At 47.6% G+C, this 15,126-nt stretch overlaps 1 non-coding gene across 1 annotated transcript; it reads right to left on the bottom strand.

Annotated features, from left to right (window-relative positions):
• Nucleotides 1-684: 684 nt before the first annotated feature.
• trnas-cga (transfer RNA serine (anticodon CGA)) lies at nt 685-766 on the bottom strand. Its single transcript has one exon. It is a non-coding gene; the product is annotated as a tRNA-Ser (tRNA).
• Between the last annotated feature and the right edge of the window lie 14,360 nt (nt 767-15,126).

The following is a 15,126-nucleotide window of genomic DNA, read 5'->3' as shown; positions in this document are numbered from 1 at the left end:
ACAGAAAATGCCATTTTGTGCGAGCAGCTTATCTGGCACAAAAATGACCTGAATTACAAAGGGGCAAGTGGGAAAGGCCGCGTTGCTCTGCTTGTTCGCAGCAAAGAATTTTCATGCGTTTCCTTGCGGTCCAGTGTTTAGGATTCGGCGCTTTCATCACCAAGGCAACGGTTCGATTGGTGTCGGTCTCAACATCCGCATATTATACACTCTACCATAAGTGTACTGTACTCAAATTGCTGATTTTTTCACTGTGAGGGCGAAGAGACATAAATGTGTGGACATTAGTAACGAATTCATCCGCTGGGTTGCACCTTTGTTTCTCCCCTCGTCTCAGTCTTTCCATCTTTACCCTTCACTGCTGGTGTTCCAGGTTCAATCATCCGTTGCCGTTCAAGGAAGCCTGCCATGTCATGAGGGGAAAACACAAAAAGTCAAGAGACAGAGACAAGGTGAGATCAAAGTATAGGAAGAAATCGTATAAATGTCAAGTTCTGCGAACGGGCAGAATTTAAGATGGAGCTTGGGAGAGATTCCTTCACGTGTCTTGCAATTTTGCAAGAGACCATTGGGCTCCCAATTAAAAGCATGTGCCGTCATGAAGCATCTTTCTGAGGGAGGGAATGCGGTTCGTCAACTCAAGTTCATCGTTGTTTGAGCAACAAACATAACTTTAAAAACTAGCGCTGCGAGCAGGATTCGAACCTGCGCAGAAAAACCCCATTGGATTTCGAGTTCAACGCCTTAACCACTCGGCCATCGCAGCCACAAACATATGTAGTGCACGGCTGTAATGCGTGGGTTTATCACAAGCGATCTGTGATACTGTGTTCTCTCCGACAGGTTTCCAACTCGATCGTTGGAGCTTGTTAACGCGCGGGCATTGCTGTTTTTGTGATGGAATCCTCCTCTGTCACGTGGTGAGGCCGGGCTTCGATTCCCGCTCAATTCAGGATTATTTTCATTCTCCATTCATAAAATCGCGTGAATTGGGATCTATTCGCACTCAGCTTCAATCTGCTCACCATTCTGCAATATCTTCCTTTCTCAACGTGTGTTGCGTCGAAGCTGGGTAGGAAAATCACATTGCGAGTCCAACGCCTTAATCTTTGGGTCATCGCAGCTTCAAACGACGAAGCCTGCACGGCTTCAGATCAGAATGCGGAAGGTTATCGCAGGAGATCTATGAGAATGTATGTTCTTGCAGAGAGGTTCCCAGCTGGACACATGCAGCCGACTCCTGTGCGGGCATTGCTGTTTCAGGGGCAAAATTCTCGCCTGCCATGCGGAATGTTGGCGTATCTTTACCGACCAATGGAGGAGCATTTTCATTCTCCATTCATGTGGTCACGTGAATTGGGATACATTTACATTCAGCTTCAATCTTAACACCATCTTGAGACATTTTCCTTTCTCCATGTGTGTTGTCGTCGACAGAACCTCTGCATTCTGTCCTCCTCCATGCACTGGAATTAAGTCAATCCTGCCGACTACACCGCTAACAAGACGTGAGAAGCCAATTAGTGATTTTGCACTAAAAATGGTAACACGGCAGGGCTCGTCCGGGTTCTCTCATATGTCAATCAGCAAATACTCAAAGCGAGAATCATCCCAAGATCAATGACCCACTGATAACAGAGGGGTGCAACCAACCCAGAATTCGGTGCCACCCACAGCCGACCGGTCCATCTGATCAGGTTTTCTATTCCGATGTACAGCAATGTCTAGTTGTATTCTATTTCATATCAACAATATTAGCCTCTCTTTACCACATTCGTTTTGAATGTGCGACTTGTATTATCAAGTGAGACTTTACAGAATTAATTGCTCTAAAGCTACATTGTTGTCTCCCTCGGCATCCGCAGGTTATCCACTCTCCCACAAGTATAACAGTATACACTTCAAAAATACTTCATTGTCTGTAAAGCGTCTTGAGGTCGTGAAAAGCGCTTTATAAATACAAGACTGTCTTTCCTTTTATACTGGGCTAAAATTACTGTGAGGACAAAGAGTCATGAATGCGTAGACATTAGCTACGAATTCCTCTTCCGGGTTGGCCGTTTACTTTTCCTACCGTCTCAGTCTTTCTATCTTTACCCTTCTCTGCTGCTGTCGCTGGTTCGATCAGCCTTAACCGTTCAAGGAAGCCTGAGGAGTCCATCAGGGGAAAACATAGAGAGAGACAGAGACAGAGAGATAAAAGTATGGAAAAAATAACCTAAATATCAAGTGAGCAGAATTTAAGATGGAGCTTGGGAGAGATAAAATCATAGAATCATAGAATCGCTTTAGCACAGAAGGAGGTCATTTGGCCCATGGAGCCTGTGCCGTCTCTTTGTCAGAACAATCCAGTTCGTCCCATTCCCCCGTTCTTTCCGCGTAGACCCGCAAATATTTTCCCTTCAAATATTTTTGAAAGCCACGATGGAATCTGCTTCAACCCCCCTTTCTGGCAGCGCATTCCAGTTTATAACTACTCGCTCAGTAAAAAAAGGTTTTCCTCATATCGCCTTTGGTTCTTCTGTCAACCACCATAAATCTGTGTCCTCTGGTTCTGGACCTTTCTGCCAATCGGAACAGTTTCTCTTTATTTACTTTATCTAAACACGTCATGATTTTGAACACTTCGATCAAATCTCCCCTCAACCTTCTCTGCTCTAAGGAGAACAATCCCAGCTTCTCCAGTCTATCCATACTCCAGTTGTGGATTATTGTGAAGTTTCCTTCACGCATCTTGAAATTTTGCAAGAGACCATTGGGCTCCCAATTAAAAGGCTCTGCCGCGGTGGAGGATCTCTCTGAGAGAAGGAAATGCGGCCCATTATCTCCAGTTCATATTTATTTGAGCATTGAACAAAACTTATATAAAATAGCACCGGTAGCACGATTCCAAATTTGTCTAACGACCTACTACACGGCAACGGCAGTTGCAAGCGTTTCCACTGCAGGGATGGAAATCAGAATGTGCAGGGTAAGCAGAGGAGATTTGTGAGACTAAATGTTCTTTCAGACAGGTTTCCAACTGGACACATGCAGCCCGCTAATGTGTGGACGTAGCTGTTTTACTGGTAGAATTCTCACCTGCCACCCGAGGAAACGGAAATTGATTCCCGGCCAATTAAAGGAGCATTTTCATTCTGCACCTATGAGATCGCCTGAATTGTGATAAATTCACCTTCCGCTTCAATCTATACACCACCGAGAGACATTTCAGCGCTGCAGAAAACAGGATTGACTTAATTCTAGAGCATGTTTGACATTTAGGTGCCAGAACGCAGAGGGTTTGTCGACGCAACACACATGGAGCTGTGCTCCAGTGTTTTATAAAGGTTCAACATAACTTTCTTGATTTTGTTCTCTATGCCGCTATTTACAAAGCCCAGGGACCCGTTTGTTTTTTTAACCACTTTCTCAACCTGTCCTGCAACCTTCAACGATTTGTGCACACATCCCCCCTGTTCCTGCACCCCCTTTCGAATTGTGCCATTCTTCCTGTCAAGACCTATCACTTTGCACTTCTCTGCGTTTAATTTCATCTGTCCGCCCATTCCACCAGCCTCTTGAAGTCTATTACTATCCTCCTCACTGTTTACTGCATTTACAAGGTTTGTGTCATGTGCAAATTTTGAAATTGTGCCTGCACACCCAAGTCCAAGTTATTAATATAGATGAAAAAAGCAGTGATCCGAGTGCCGAGCACTGGGGAACACCACTGTATACCTTCTTCCAGTCCGAAAACCAAAAGATCACCACTGCTCTGTTCCCTGTCACGAAGCCAATTTCATATCCATGCTTTTATTCCATGGGCTTCAATTTTGCTGACAAGCCTCTTCTTTGGCATTTTATCAAACGACTTTTGAAAGTCCACATACACATCAACCTTCACACGGTCCGGGAGGTTAGACGGTCAGTCTGGGATGGAGGCCTGCAGCCCGCAAACAAAAAGCCCGAGAATAAGGCAGAGGCGCAATCAGACGGATAAACAGACAGATAGACAGACAGACAGACATCTGACAACACGTCAAAACGAAGCGTGATAGAATCATGTTGGGGTGATATCATTCTCACAGTAGCTCAGGGTCCTGCCCTCAGGTTTTATAGCGTGGCAGAGTTTGGGGGGATGGGCTGTTCATTGTTAGTAAAATAATATTTATCAGAATTTAATTCTTTACAGTAACGTGCTCTTTATCTGTTAATTTTGATTTACACCATGGTTAGTTTTATACAGAAAGAAGTAACAATGTTTACCGGATGTGGTTTATTCAATGTTTGTGCAATAACCCTATCACCCTGTGCAAAAAATAAAACACAGACCACCCAAAACACGTGGCTAAGCCCATGACCATGGCACTCCTTCCATGGCCGGTTAGCTCAGTTGGTTAAAGCGTGATGTTAATAACACCATGGTCGCGGGCTTGATCCTTGTATGGGCCGTGAGATTTCTCTTATGTTGTTTTGGTAACTTTTCAAAGTTTGGTAGACTTTACAAACGAGCAAATCCAAACAAAAAGTCATAAGGAGTATTTTTTGAACAACATCCATTACAATGTTTGACATGTCTTTGCCCTTGGGGCGGAGAAAGACACCTTCTTATTTTTCTTTTCACCTTCTTTCCCCACTCACCTTTCTGTGTCTCCATCCCTTTCTATCTGTCTCTTTTCTCTCTTTTTCTATCTCTCTATTTCTTTCCATTTCCAGAATCATTTCTCCGGTTATGTTCACTGACACACATTACAATCTGTATCACTCAGTATCCGGGTATGTTCACTGACACACATTACAATCTGTGTCACTCAGTATCCGGGTATGTTCACTGACACACATTACAATCTGTATCACTCAGTATCCGGGTATGTTCACTGACACACATTACAATCTGTGTCACTCAGTATCCGGGTATGTTTACTGACACACATTACAATCTGTGTCACTGAGTATCCGGGTATGTTCACTGACACACATTACAATCTGTATCACTCAGTATCCGGGTATGTTCACTGACACACATTACAATCTGTGTCACTCAGTATCCGGGTATGTTTACTGACACACATTACAATCTGTGTCACTCAGTATCCGGGTCTGTTCACTGACACACATTACAATCTGTGTCACTGAGTATCCGGGTATGTTCACTGACACACATTACAATCTGTGTCACTCAGTATCCGGGTATGTTCACTGACACACATTACAATCTGTGTCACTCAGTATCCGGGTATGTTTACTGACACACATTACAATCTGTGTCACTCAGTATCCGGGTATGTTCACTGAAACACATTACAATCTGTGTCACTGAGTATCCGGGTATGTTTACTGACACACATTACAATCTGTGTCACTCAGTATCCGGGTATGTTTACTGACACACATTACAATCTGTGTCACTCAGTATCCGGGTATGTTTACTGACACACATTACAACATGTGTCACTGAGTATCCGGGTATGTTTACTGACACACATAACAATCTGTGTCACTCAGTATCCGGGTATGTTTACTGACACACATTACAATCTGTGTCACTCAGTATCCGGGTATGTTTACTGACACACATTACAATCTGTGTCACTCAGTATCCGGGTATGTTTACTGACACACATTACAATCTGTGTCACTCAGTATCCGGGTATGTTTACTGACACACATTACAATCTGTGTCACTCAGTATCCGGGTATGTTCACTGACACACATTACAATCTGTGTCACTCAGTATCCGGGTATGTTTACTGACACACATTACAATCTGTGTCACTCAGTATCCGGGTATGTTTACTGACACACATTACAACATGTGTCACTGAGTATCCGGGTATGTTTACTGACACACATAACAATCTGTGTCACTCAGTATCCGGGTATGTTTACTGACACACATTACAATCTGTGTCACTCAGTATCCGGGTATGTTTACTGACACACATTACAATCTGTGTCACTCAGTATCCGGGTATGTTTACTGACACACATTACAATCTGTGTCACTCAGTATCCGGGTATGTTTACTGACACACATAACAATCTGTGTCACTCAGTATCCGGGTATGTTCACTGACACACATTACAATCTGTGTCACTCAGTATCCGGGTATGTTTACTGACACACATTACAATCTGTGTCACTCAGTCCACACCGTTCACCTGACGAAGGAGGAAGCCTCCGAAAGCTTGTGGAATTTAAAATAAATTTGTTGGACTATAACTTGGTGTTGTAAAATTGTTTACAATACTCAGTATCCGGGTATGTCTACTGACACACATTACAATCTGTATCACTGAGTATCTAACAATGTGAGGCATCGAGTTTTATTCCCGCTGTGTTATCTCTCTGTCGATTTGCTGATAGACGTTTAACTCGGGGCCTGTTCCCTTTCATGGTCACAAGGAGTAACAAACAGACAGAGCGTGTCTGACCGCTCCGAGATGTGGAAAAGGCATCAGTTTTGGAATCAAATGCTTCAAATCAAATGTTCGCCTGGCACCGAAAGGCAAAAAACAGAGAATAATGCAGAAGGAAATAGAGAAAAAAAGCTAAATAAAGATGCTATCAGTATTTCTCATCCTTGATGCCTCTCTACTACTTCCCCAAGCCTCCAGTGCCGGTTAAAGTTTCAGTGTAAATAAATGCGAGTTTAAACCAGAAGGACGAAAGCAAAACAACCAAATATTGCGGAAATTCGGAATTGAAACGGGGACTTTTAGATTTTCGCATTCCCAATTTCGGCTCCATCGCAAGTGGGAGTTTTTGGCATCGCCTTGGAAGAAAATATAAACCGGGCGGAATTGCCTCTCCCGCTCATTCCTCACTTCGGGGGAATGGGACCCGACCAGATCTAGGAGCTCAGGTTATGTTCATGTTCTGCTGAGGATATCTTAATATTATCTTGTGTTTGGCCACTTTTAACCAGGTTTGTGGACACGTTCTTTCATCATCCCGTCTCCCACATCGCGCCTCTCTCAATCATTCTTTCCTCCATTCAATCCATCAGGGAGCGGGAATCAGAGCTCACCCTCAAACCCCCTACACACAAACCCCCGGTCAATAATTTACACTCTTTATAAACACAAAATACTCATACACCAGGGGAGACTTCACAGTTTTGGACACGGAACGAAATACACTGAAGTGTTTATAAACACAGAAAGTGGACACACCAGGGGAGAACTCACAATATTGGACGTGGAGTGAAAAATACTGAAGTGTTTATGAAAAGTTGAAGAAACATTATGTGTGTCAAGTTTCTCTTGTTTTCTCTGCACTGATGGGCTGTGAAGGGAGAGACGGGCCCGAAGACCCTCTGATGGGCTGTGAAGGGAGAGACGGTCCCGAAGACCCTCTGATGGGCTGTGAAGGGAGAGAAGGGCCCGAAGACCCTCTGATGGGCTGTGAAGGGAGAGACGGGCCCGAAGACCCTCTGATGGGCTGTGAAGGGAGAGACGGGCCCGAAGCCCCTCTGATCCGCACTGACCCCGAGCTGCAGGTGAATTGAAATAAAGTTCAATCTGTAGCAGCGAGCGGTTGGAGAGAGATCAAGGTCCAGAATCAAGGAGGACATTTTTGATACTGCCCTTGAATCTAATTTATATCAAATACTCCTTGAACTCTCTGCCTTTGGAATTTCGAACTGGGGATCGCCTGTGAAATCAGCCTAAAAATTAAAACACAAACCACCCAAAGTGGGGCTCGAACCCACGAGCCTGAGAACAGCTGACTCCGCACAGGCCTGGGACTGAGCCTGGGCGTTTCCTGCTTTCTGATGCTTGATACCACTCCGGGTGAGATCAGGTCACGCACCCCAGACCAGAAACTGTGCTTTTCCTGTTCCGTGTGGAGCAGGTGAACGTCCTCTCCCCAGTGTGACTGCGTCGATGAGTTTCGAGCTCAGAGAGTAATTGAGTCCCTTCCCACAGTCCCCACATTTCCACGGTTTCTCCGTGGTGCGGGTGTCCTTGTGTCTCTCCAGTTGAAGCCTCGTCCACACACAGAAGAACGTGTACGGTTTCTCCCGCTGTGAATGGTGCAATGTTTTTTCAGGCTGTGTAACTGGTTAAAGCTCTTTCCACAGTCAGTGCACTGGAACACTCTCACTCGGGGGTGTGTGTGTCTCGGTGCTTTTCCACTCACACCGATGTTTGCAAATCCTCACCTTCTCGTACCCTGGAAAAGGAGTTTACAAAAGTCATCACTGTAAATACAGGATAGAAATTCAGAACAGACAATTCTAGTCTCTGTGGAACATTCTTTCCTCTCTTGTTCCTCCAAAGCTGTAAATCCCCGTCCCACACACTCTCCCTCCTCCCTGTGCTGAAATCCAAACCCATCCCACCATCTCCAATATTTCTTCCCTCCACTCCCAGTTTTCTCCCTCCCTCTCCTCTGATTGGGTTCAGTTCTAAACCCGCTGTGGGCAGAGTGAGAATAAAGTAAATGAGGCACTGGGACCCTGAAGCCCCGCCCACTCATTGTTCGTGGTCACTGGGACCCTGAAACCCCGCCCACTCTTTGTTCCTGGTCACTGGGACCCTGAAGCCCCGCCCACTCTTTGTTCAATGTCCCTGGGACACTGAAGCCCCGCCCACTCTTTGTTCAATGTCACTGGGACACTGAAGCCCCGCCCACTCTTTGTTCCCGATCACTGGGACCCTGAAGCCCCGCCCACTCTTTGTTCAATGTCACTGGGACCCTGAAGCCCCGCCCACTCTTTGTTCAATGTCACTGGGACACTGAAGCCCCGCCCACTCTATGTTTAATGTCACTGGGACCCTGAAGCCCCGCCCACTCTTTGTTCAATGTCACTGGGACACTGAAGCCCCGCCCACTCTTTGTTCAATGTCACTGGGACCCTGAAGCCCCGCCCACTCTTTGTTCGCGGTCACTGGGACCCTGAAGCCCCGCCCACTCTTTGTTGCCTGTCACTGGGACACTGAAGCCCCGCCCACTCTTTGTTCCCGGTCACTGGGACCCTGAAGCCCCGCCCACTCTTTGTTCCCGGTCACTGGGACCCTGAAGCCCCGCCCACTCTTTGTTCACGGTCACTGGGATCCTGAAGCCCCGCCCACTTTTTGTTCCTTGTCACTGGGACCCTGAAGCCCCGCCCACTCTTTGTTGCCTGTCACTGGGGCCCTGAAGCCCCGCCCACTCTTTTTTCCTGGTAACTGGGACCGTGAAGCCCCGCCCACTCTTTGATCACGGTCACTGGGACCGTGAAGCCCCGCCCACTCTTTGTTCACGGTCACTGGGATCCTGAAGTCCCGCCCACTCTTTGTTCCCGGTCACTGGGACACTGAAGCCCCGCCCACTCTTTGTTCCCGGTCACTGGGATCCTGAAGCCCCGACCACTTTGTGTTCCTTGTCACTGGGACCCTGAAGCCCCGCCCACTCTTTCCTCCTGGTCACTGGGACCCTGAAGCCCCGCCCACTCTTTGTTCCCGGTCACTGAGACCCTGAAGCCCCGCCCACTCTTTGTTCCTGGTCATTGGGATCCTGAAGCCCCGCCCACTTTTTGTTCCTTGTCACTGGGACCCTGAAGCCCCGCCCACTCTTTGTTGCCTGTCACTGGGGCCCTGAAGCCCCGCCCACTCTTTTTTCCTGGTCACTGGGACCGTGAAGCCCCGCCCACTCTTTGATCACGGTCACTGGGATCCTGAAGCCCCGCCCACTCTTTGTTCCCGGTCACTGGGACACTGAAGCCCCGCCCACTCTTTGTTCCCGGTCACTGGGATCCTGAAGCCCCGCCCACTTTTTGTTCCTTGTCACTGGGACCCTGAAGCCCCGCCCACTCTTTCTTCCTGGTCACTGGGACCCTGAAGCCCCGCCCACTCTTTGTTCCCGGTCACTGAGACCCTGAAGCCCCGCCCACTCTTTGTTCACGGTCACTGGGACCCTGAAGCCCCGCCCACTCTTTGTTCCCGGTCACTGAGACCCTGAAGCCCCGCCCAGTCTTTTTTCCCGGTCACTGAGACCCTGAAGCCCCGCCCACTCTTTGTTACCGGTCACTGGGACCCTGAAGCCCCGCCCACTCATTGTTCCCGGTCACTGGGACCCTGAAGCCCCGCCCACTCTTTGTTACCGGTCACTGGGACCCTGAAGCCCCGCCCACTCTTTGTTCCGTACCAAGATGGCCGCGCATGCGCCATAATTCCACCATGACTTCCTCTCCCAAGATGGCGGCCAGTCGCACTGCTCATCCGGGCGGCCGCCGGACAGGCCTGTCACCGAAGTGCAAACACGGGACCTTTTTACTCTTATTTGTGGCCTCAAGCCGCCCCCGGGTGTTTGTGAAACTTCCCCGCCCACCCACAGATCCAATTCCTCCCCGGCCTCAGTGTATCTCCACCACTCGCACTGCGCATGCTCAGAGCACGGTCCGGTCCTGCACCTGCGCACTGGTCTCCTGTCGTCATTGATAGGGCACATTCTGAACCGCGGGGGATTCTGGGGAAATGCTCCGCCATTGAAGGCTGGAATTAGTGAACAGAACATTAATTATTGTCATCCCATCGAGGTCTGTGCCAGGGAGGCAATTAACAAAATAAATAAATAAATAATACAGAAACCCGAGTGCTCGGGCCCTCCCCCGTGGTGCCGCCACTTTTCAGTTGCTAATTCGCACCTCAGGCCCGCCCCGCCCAGTCTGGTTTAATTGCAAAATGTTCTCTCACTCGAATTCAGACCTGTCATTCTCAGGGAAACTTAGGAGGTCAAATTTTTTCTGTGCCCTACCGAGAGCCGGTTAATGGCATTAATAAGCAGGCAACAATTTTTATAAAGGTGGAAAGAGGAGAAAAATGCCACGAGCGATGCCTCAAAACACAAGGGACCACTTACACTGTGATACCAAATCCAGGGACCACTTACACTGGGACACCAAATCCGGGGACCAATTACACTGGGACACCAGATCTGGGGACCAATTACACTGGGACACGAAATCTGGGGACCAATTACACTGGGACACCAAATCCAGGGACCACTTACACTGGGACACCAAATCCCGGGACCACTTGCATTGAGACACCAAATCCCGGGACCACTTACACTGGGACACCAAATCCCGGGACCACTTGCACTGGGACACCAAATCCCGGGACCACTTACACTGGGACACCAAATCCCGGGACCACTTGCATTGGGACACCAAATCCAGGGACCACTTGCACTGAGACACCAAATTCGGCGACCACTTACACTGGGACACCAAATCCCGGGACCACTGACAATGGGACACCAAATTCGGCGACCACTTACACTGGGACACCAAATCCCGGGACCACTTGCACTGGGACACCAAATCCGGCGACCACTTACACTGGGACACCAAATCCCGGGACCACTTGCACTGGGACACCAAATCCCGGGACCACTTGCACTGGGACACCAAATCCCGGGACCACTTGCACTGGGACACCAAATCCCGGGACCACTTACACTGGGACACCAAATCCCGGGACCACTTACACTGGGACACCAAATCCCGGGACCACTTGCACTGGGACACCAAATCCGGCGACCACTGACACTGGGACACCAAATCCCGGGACCACTTGCACTGGGACACCAAATCCCGGGACCACTTGCACTGGGACACCAAATCCCGGGACCACTGACACTGGGACACCAAATCCGGCGACCACTTACACTGGGACACCAAATCCAGGGACCACTTACACTGGGACACCAAATCCAGCGACCACTTACACTGGGACACCAAATCCCGCGACCACTTACACTGGGACACCAAATCCAGCGACCACTTACACTGGGACACCAAATCCAGCGACCACTTACACTGGGACACCAAATTCGGCGACCACTTACACTGGGACACCAAATCCCGGGACCACTTGCACTGGGACACCAAATCCCGGGACCACTGACACTGGGACACCAAATTCGGCGACCACTTACACTGGGACACCAAATCCCGGGACCACTGACACTGGGACACCAAATCCCGGGACCACTTACACTGGGACACCAAATCCAGGGACCAGTTGCACCGGGACACCAAATCCGGCGACCACTGACACTGGGACACCAAATCCAGGGACCACTTACACTGGGACACCAAATTAAGGGACCACTTACACTGGGACACCAAATCCAGGGACCACTTACACTGGGACACTAAATTAAGGGACCACTTACACTGGGACACCAAATCCAGGGACCACTTACACTGAGACACCAAATCCAGGGGCAACTTCCATTGGGACACCAAGTACAGGGAAAACTTATATGGTGACATCCATTTGAATCCTTTTTTTGCACCTTCTCCAGTATCTCCATATCCTTTTTATAATATGGAGACCAAAACTTTTCACAGTACACCAAGTGCAGTCTAATCAAGGTTCTCTACAAGTTGAACATAACTTCTCTGCTTTTCAATTCTATCCCTCGAGAAATGAACCCCAGTGCTTGGTTTGCTTTTTTGTGGCCTTTTCAACCTGCGTCACTACTTTTAGTGATTTGTGTATCTGTGGCCCTCGAACCCTTTGCTCTTCTAACCCCCTTTTAGACTTATTATCCATGCATTATGTGGCCTCCTTGTTCTTGTTACCAAAATGCTCGACTTCACACTCATCTTTTCAAAATTCCTTTGCCAATTACATCCCCATTCTGCAAGTTTATTAATGTCTTCTTTTATTTTGTCTTAGTCTTCATCAGTATTAATTATACCCACCCCGCCAATCAGATGTCATCTGCTAATTTTTTTTATTGTAAATTCGATTCCTGAGTCCAAATCGTTTATATAAATTGTGAACAGTGGTTCCAGCACTGATCATTGTGGAACACCACTTTCCACCATTACCAGTCTGACGAGCTACCCTTACCCCCTCCTGCCTGTTTCAGAGCAGTGATCAAGAGAAACTTCTTTACAGAGGGAGTTGTGAGACTGTGGAATTCACTTCCAAAGTTCTGTCGTGACAAGTTCTCCTCGTGTTTTTATCCAAAGCAGGCCTCAGCCCAGTCATTTACTCCAAATGTTGATGGAATGATTCAAGCTAAGAGGTGCCAGGTATCGGGAGCAGCAGTAGCTGTAAATAAAATCTAAATGTAATTAAGTACCAATATAGTTCATCATCATCTATTTCTAGTTTAATAACTTTTGCTGAATGTGGCCCAGGCCAAGTGCCAGGATATCGGGTCAGGCTCACCATAGAAAATGAGTTTGACACCCCTGAGATAGACAATGTGAACCAGATTACCCTCATACACCAACCCAGCAACTTCTTCAAAAAACTCAAGCAAGTTTGAAAGACACAAACTTCTTTTCCAGAAGCCGTGTGGAGCATCTCGAATGGTCCCTTCTCTTTCCCCGTGATCATAAACAGCATCTCTTAGGATCCATTCAAGCATCTTCCCTCTGATCGAGGTCACACTGATGGGCCTGTCATTCCCCGGCTCTGACTTATCCCCTTTCTTGAAAATGGGAACTACGTGAGCTACCTTACAATCTCAGGGGACAATCCCTGACTCTATTGAGCAGTTGAGGATACAGGCATGGGGCTCACAGAGAACCTGTCCCATCTCTTTAAACACCCGGGGGTGGATATCATCTGGATCTGGAGCACAAAGTATTTTGAGATTTCATATTTTATCCAAGATGACATCCCTTTCTATTTTAATATTTATGATGTTATTGTCGACAGCACATCCCACAGCTGGAATCTGAGCCTCATCCACAGGAGTGTAGACTGATGAGAAATAGTCATTTAACATCTCTGCCATAGCCCGGGAATCTGTCCTGAACTGTCTCTCAGTGGCCCTAAAACCATCTTTAATGGTCTTCTGACTCCTGACGTAGCTGGAAAGGCGTTTGCTATTATTCCCACAATTGTGCACCATCTTCTTTTCCAAAGATCTCTGAGCTTCTCTAATGGCTGCTTTTGTCTCCCTCGATTGTGGGTGATATTTGTCCCAATTCTCCTGTGAACTGAATTCATCCTGATCCGATCTGGGTTAAATGTAAGACAGTTCAGGGAGTCAGGAATCATTCACCGCTAGACCCACACTATCAGGTAAAACCCCAGATGGTTCCTTAGTAAGGATTCCTCTGGTTCCTCGGCATATATTTGTCAGGATACTGAAACCCAGCTTTCTTACAGTCCACTCCTGGAGGCCCCACTCCCTGAGCCTGCAACCTTCAGCAGGGTCAGTGGTGGAGTTCCGCAGTGGGAGTGATCCCAGAGTAACTGTCGGGATCGCCCCCACCCTGTGGATGGTCCGGGTCGTGCATTTTTAGTGATGCTGGTGTCTAACACACACACAGCAATAAAACCATGAATTCTGGAAACACACTTTTTTATCTGGAGATCGAATGACTGTTATATAATTGTACCAGCAGTTAACAGGCTCCTGTAAACTCCTTCTTCTGCTATTTTAATGCAGACTTTAATTCATTTATTTTTAACCGGTTTATTTTAAATGAGTTAACGCCTGCCTTAAATTGTAGACTCAGGACTGTCACACAAACAGTTGAAATCTCCATAGAATAATTACCACAGTCATTTTTAGACTGGACGCCGCAGTGACTTTGCTGTCAGTGAAGGGAGACGAGAAAGACCAAAGTGCCGTTTGCCCCTCTCAGTGTGGCCCTGAAGGACTGTGTCCAGGCTGAAGTTCTGTTCCCACCGGACGATCCTCCCCCCAGATTGTCCTTTCTGAGCTCCAGTCAGGTGATGCTAAACACTCAGGTGGGAAAGACCAAAATCTACAACAAGAGTTTAAAATAAAGCTGATTTATTTTACAGATATCCAGAATATTAAACTCCAGCCCAGTTATAGCGGTTATTAACATCAGCAGAAACAAACCCCAACTGTCAGAATGAACATGGTTCAGTCCTGGATGGGATTAACAGCAGAATCCAAACCCTGCAGTCATATGTGAACTCGCTGGTGTCTCAGCACGTGTGATGACTGAGTGAATCCCTTTCCACACACGGAGCAGGTGCACAGTCTCTCCCCAATGGGCGTGTGTTGATGTGTCAGCAGTTCATTTCTGCTTTCAAAGCTCTTCTCACAGTCTGTGAATTAAAAGGTCACTCAATAGTGTGAACAAGTTGATGTCTCAGAAGGTGGGATGAATTAGTGAATCCCTTCCCACACACGGAGCAGGTGA

Source organism: Heptranchias perlo, chromosome 20, assembly GCF_035084215.1.
Source record: "Heptranchias perlo isolate sHepPer1 chromosome 20, sHepPer1.hap1, whole genome shotgun sequence".
Classification (NCBI taxonomy): domain Eukaryota; kingdom Metazoa; phylum Chordata; class Chondrichthyes; order Hexanchiformes; family Hexanchidae; genus Heptranchias; species Heptranchias perlo.
The sequence above is the reverse complement of the archived record's forward strand: the minus strand, read 5'-3'. Positions and strand labels throughout refer to the sequence as shown.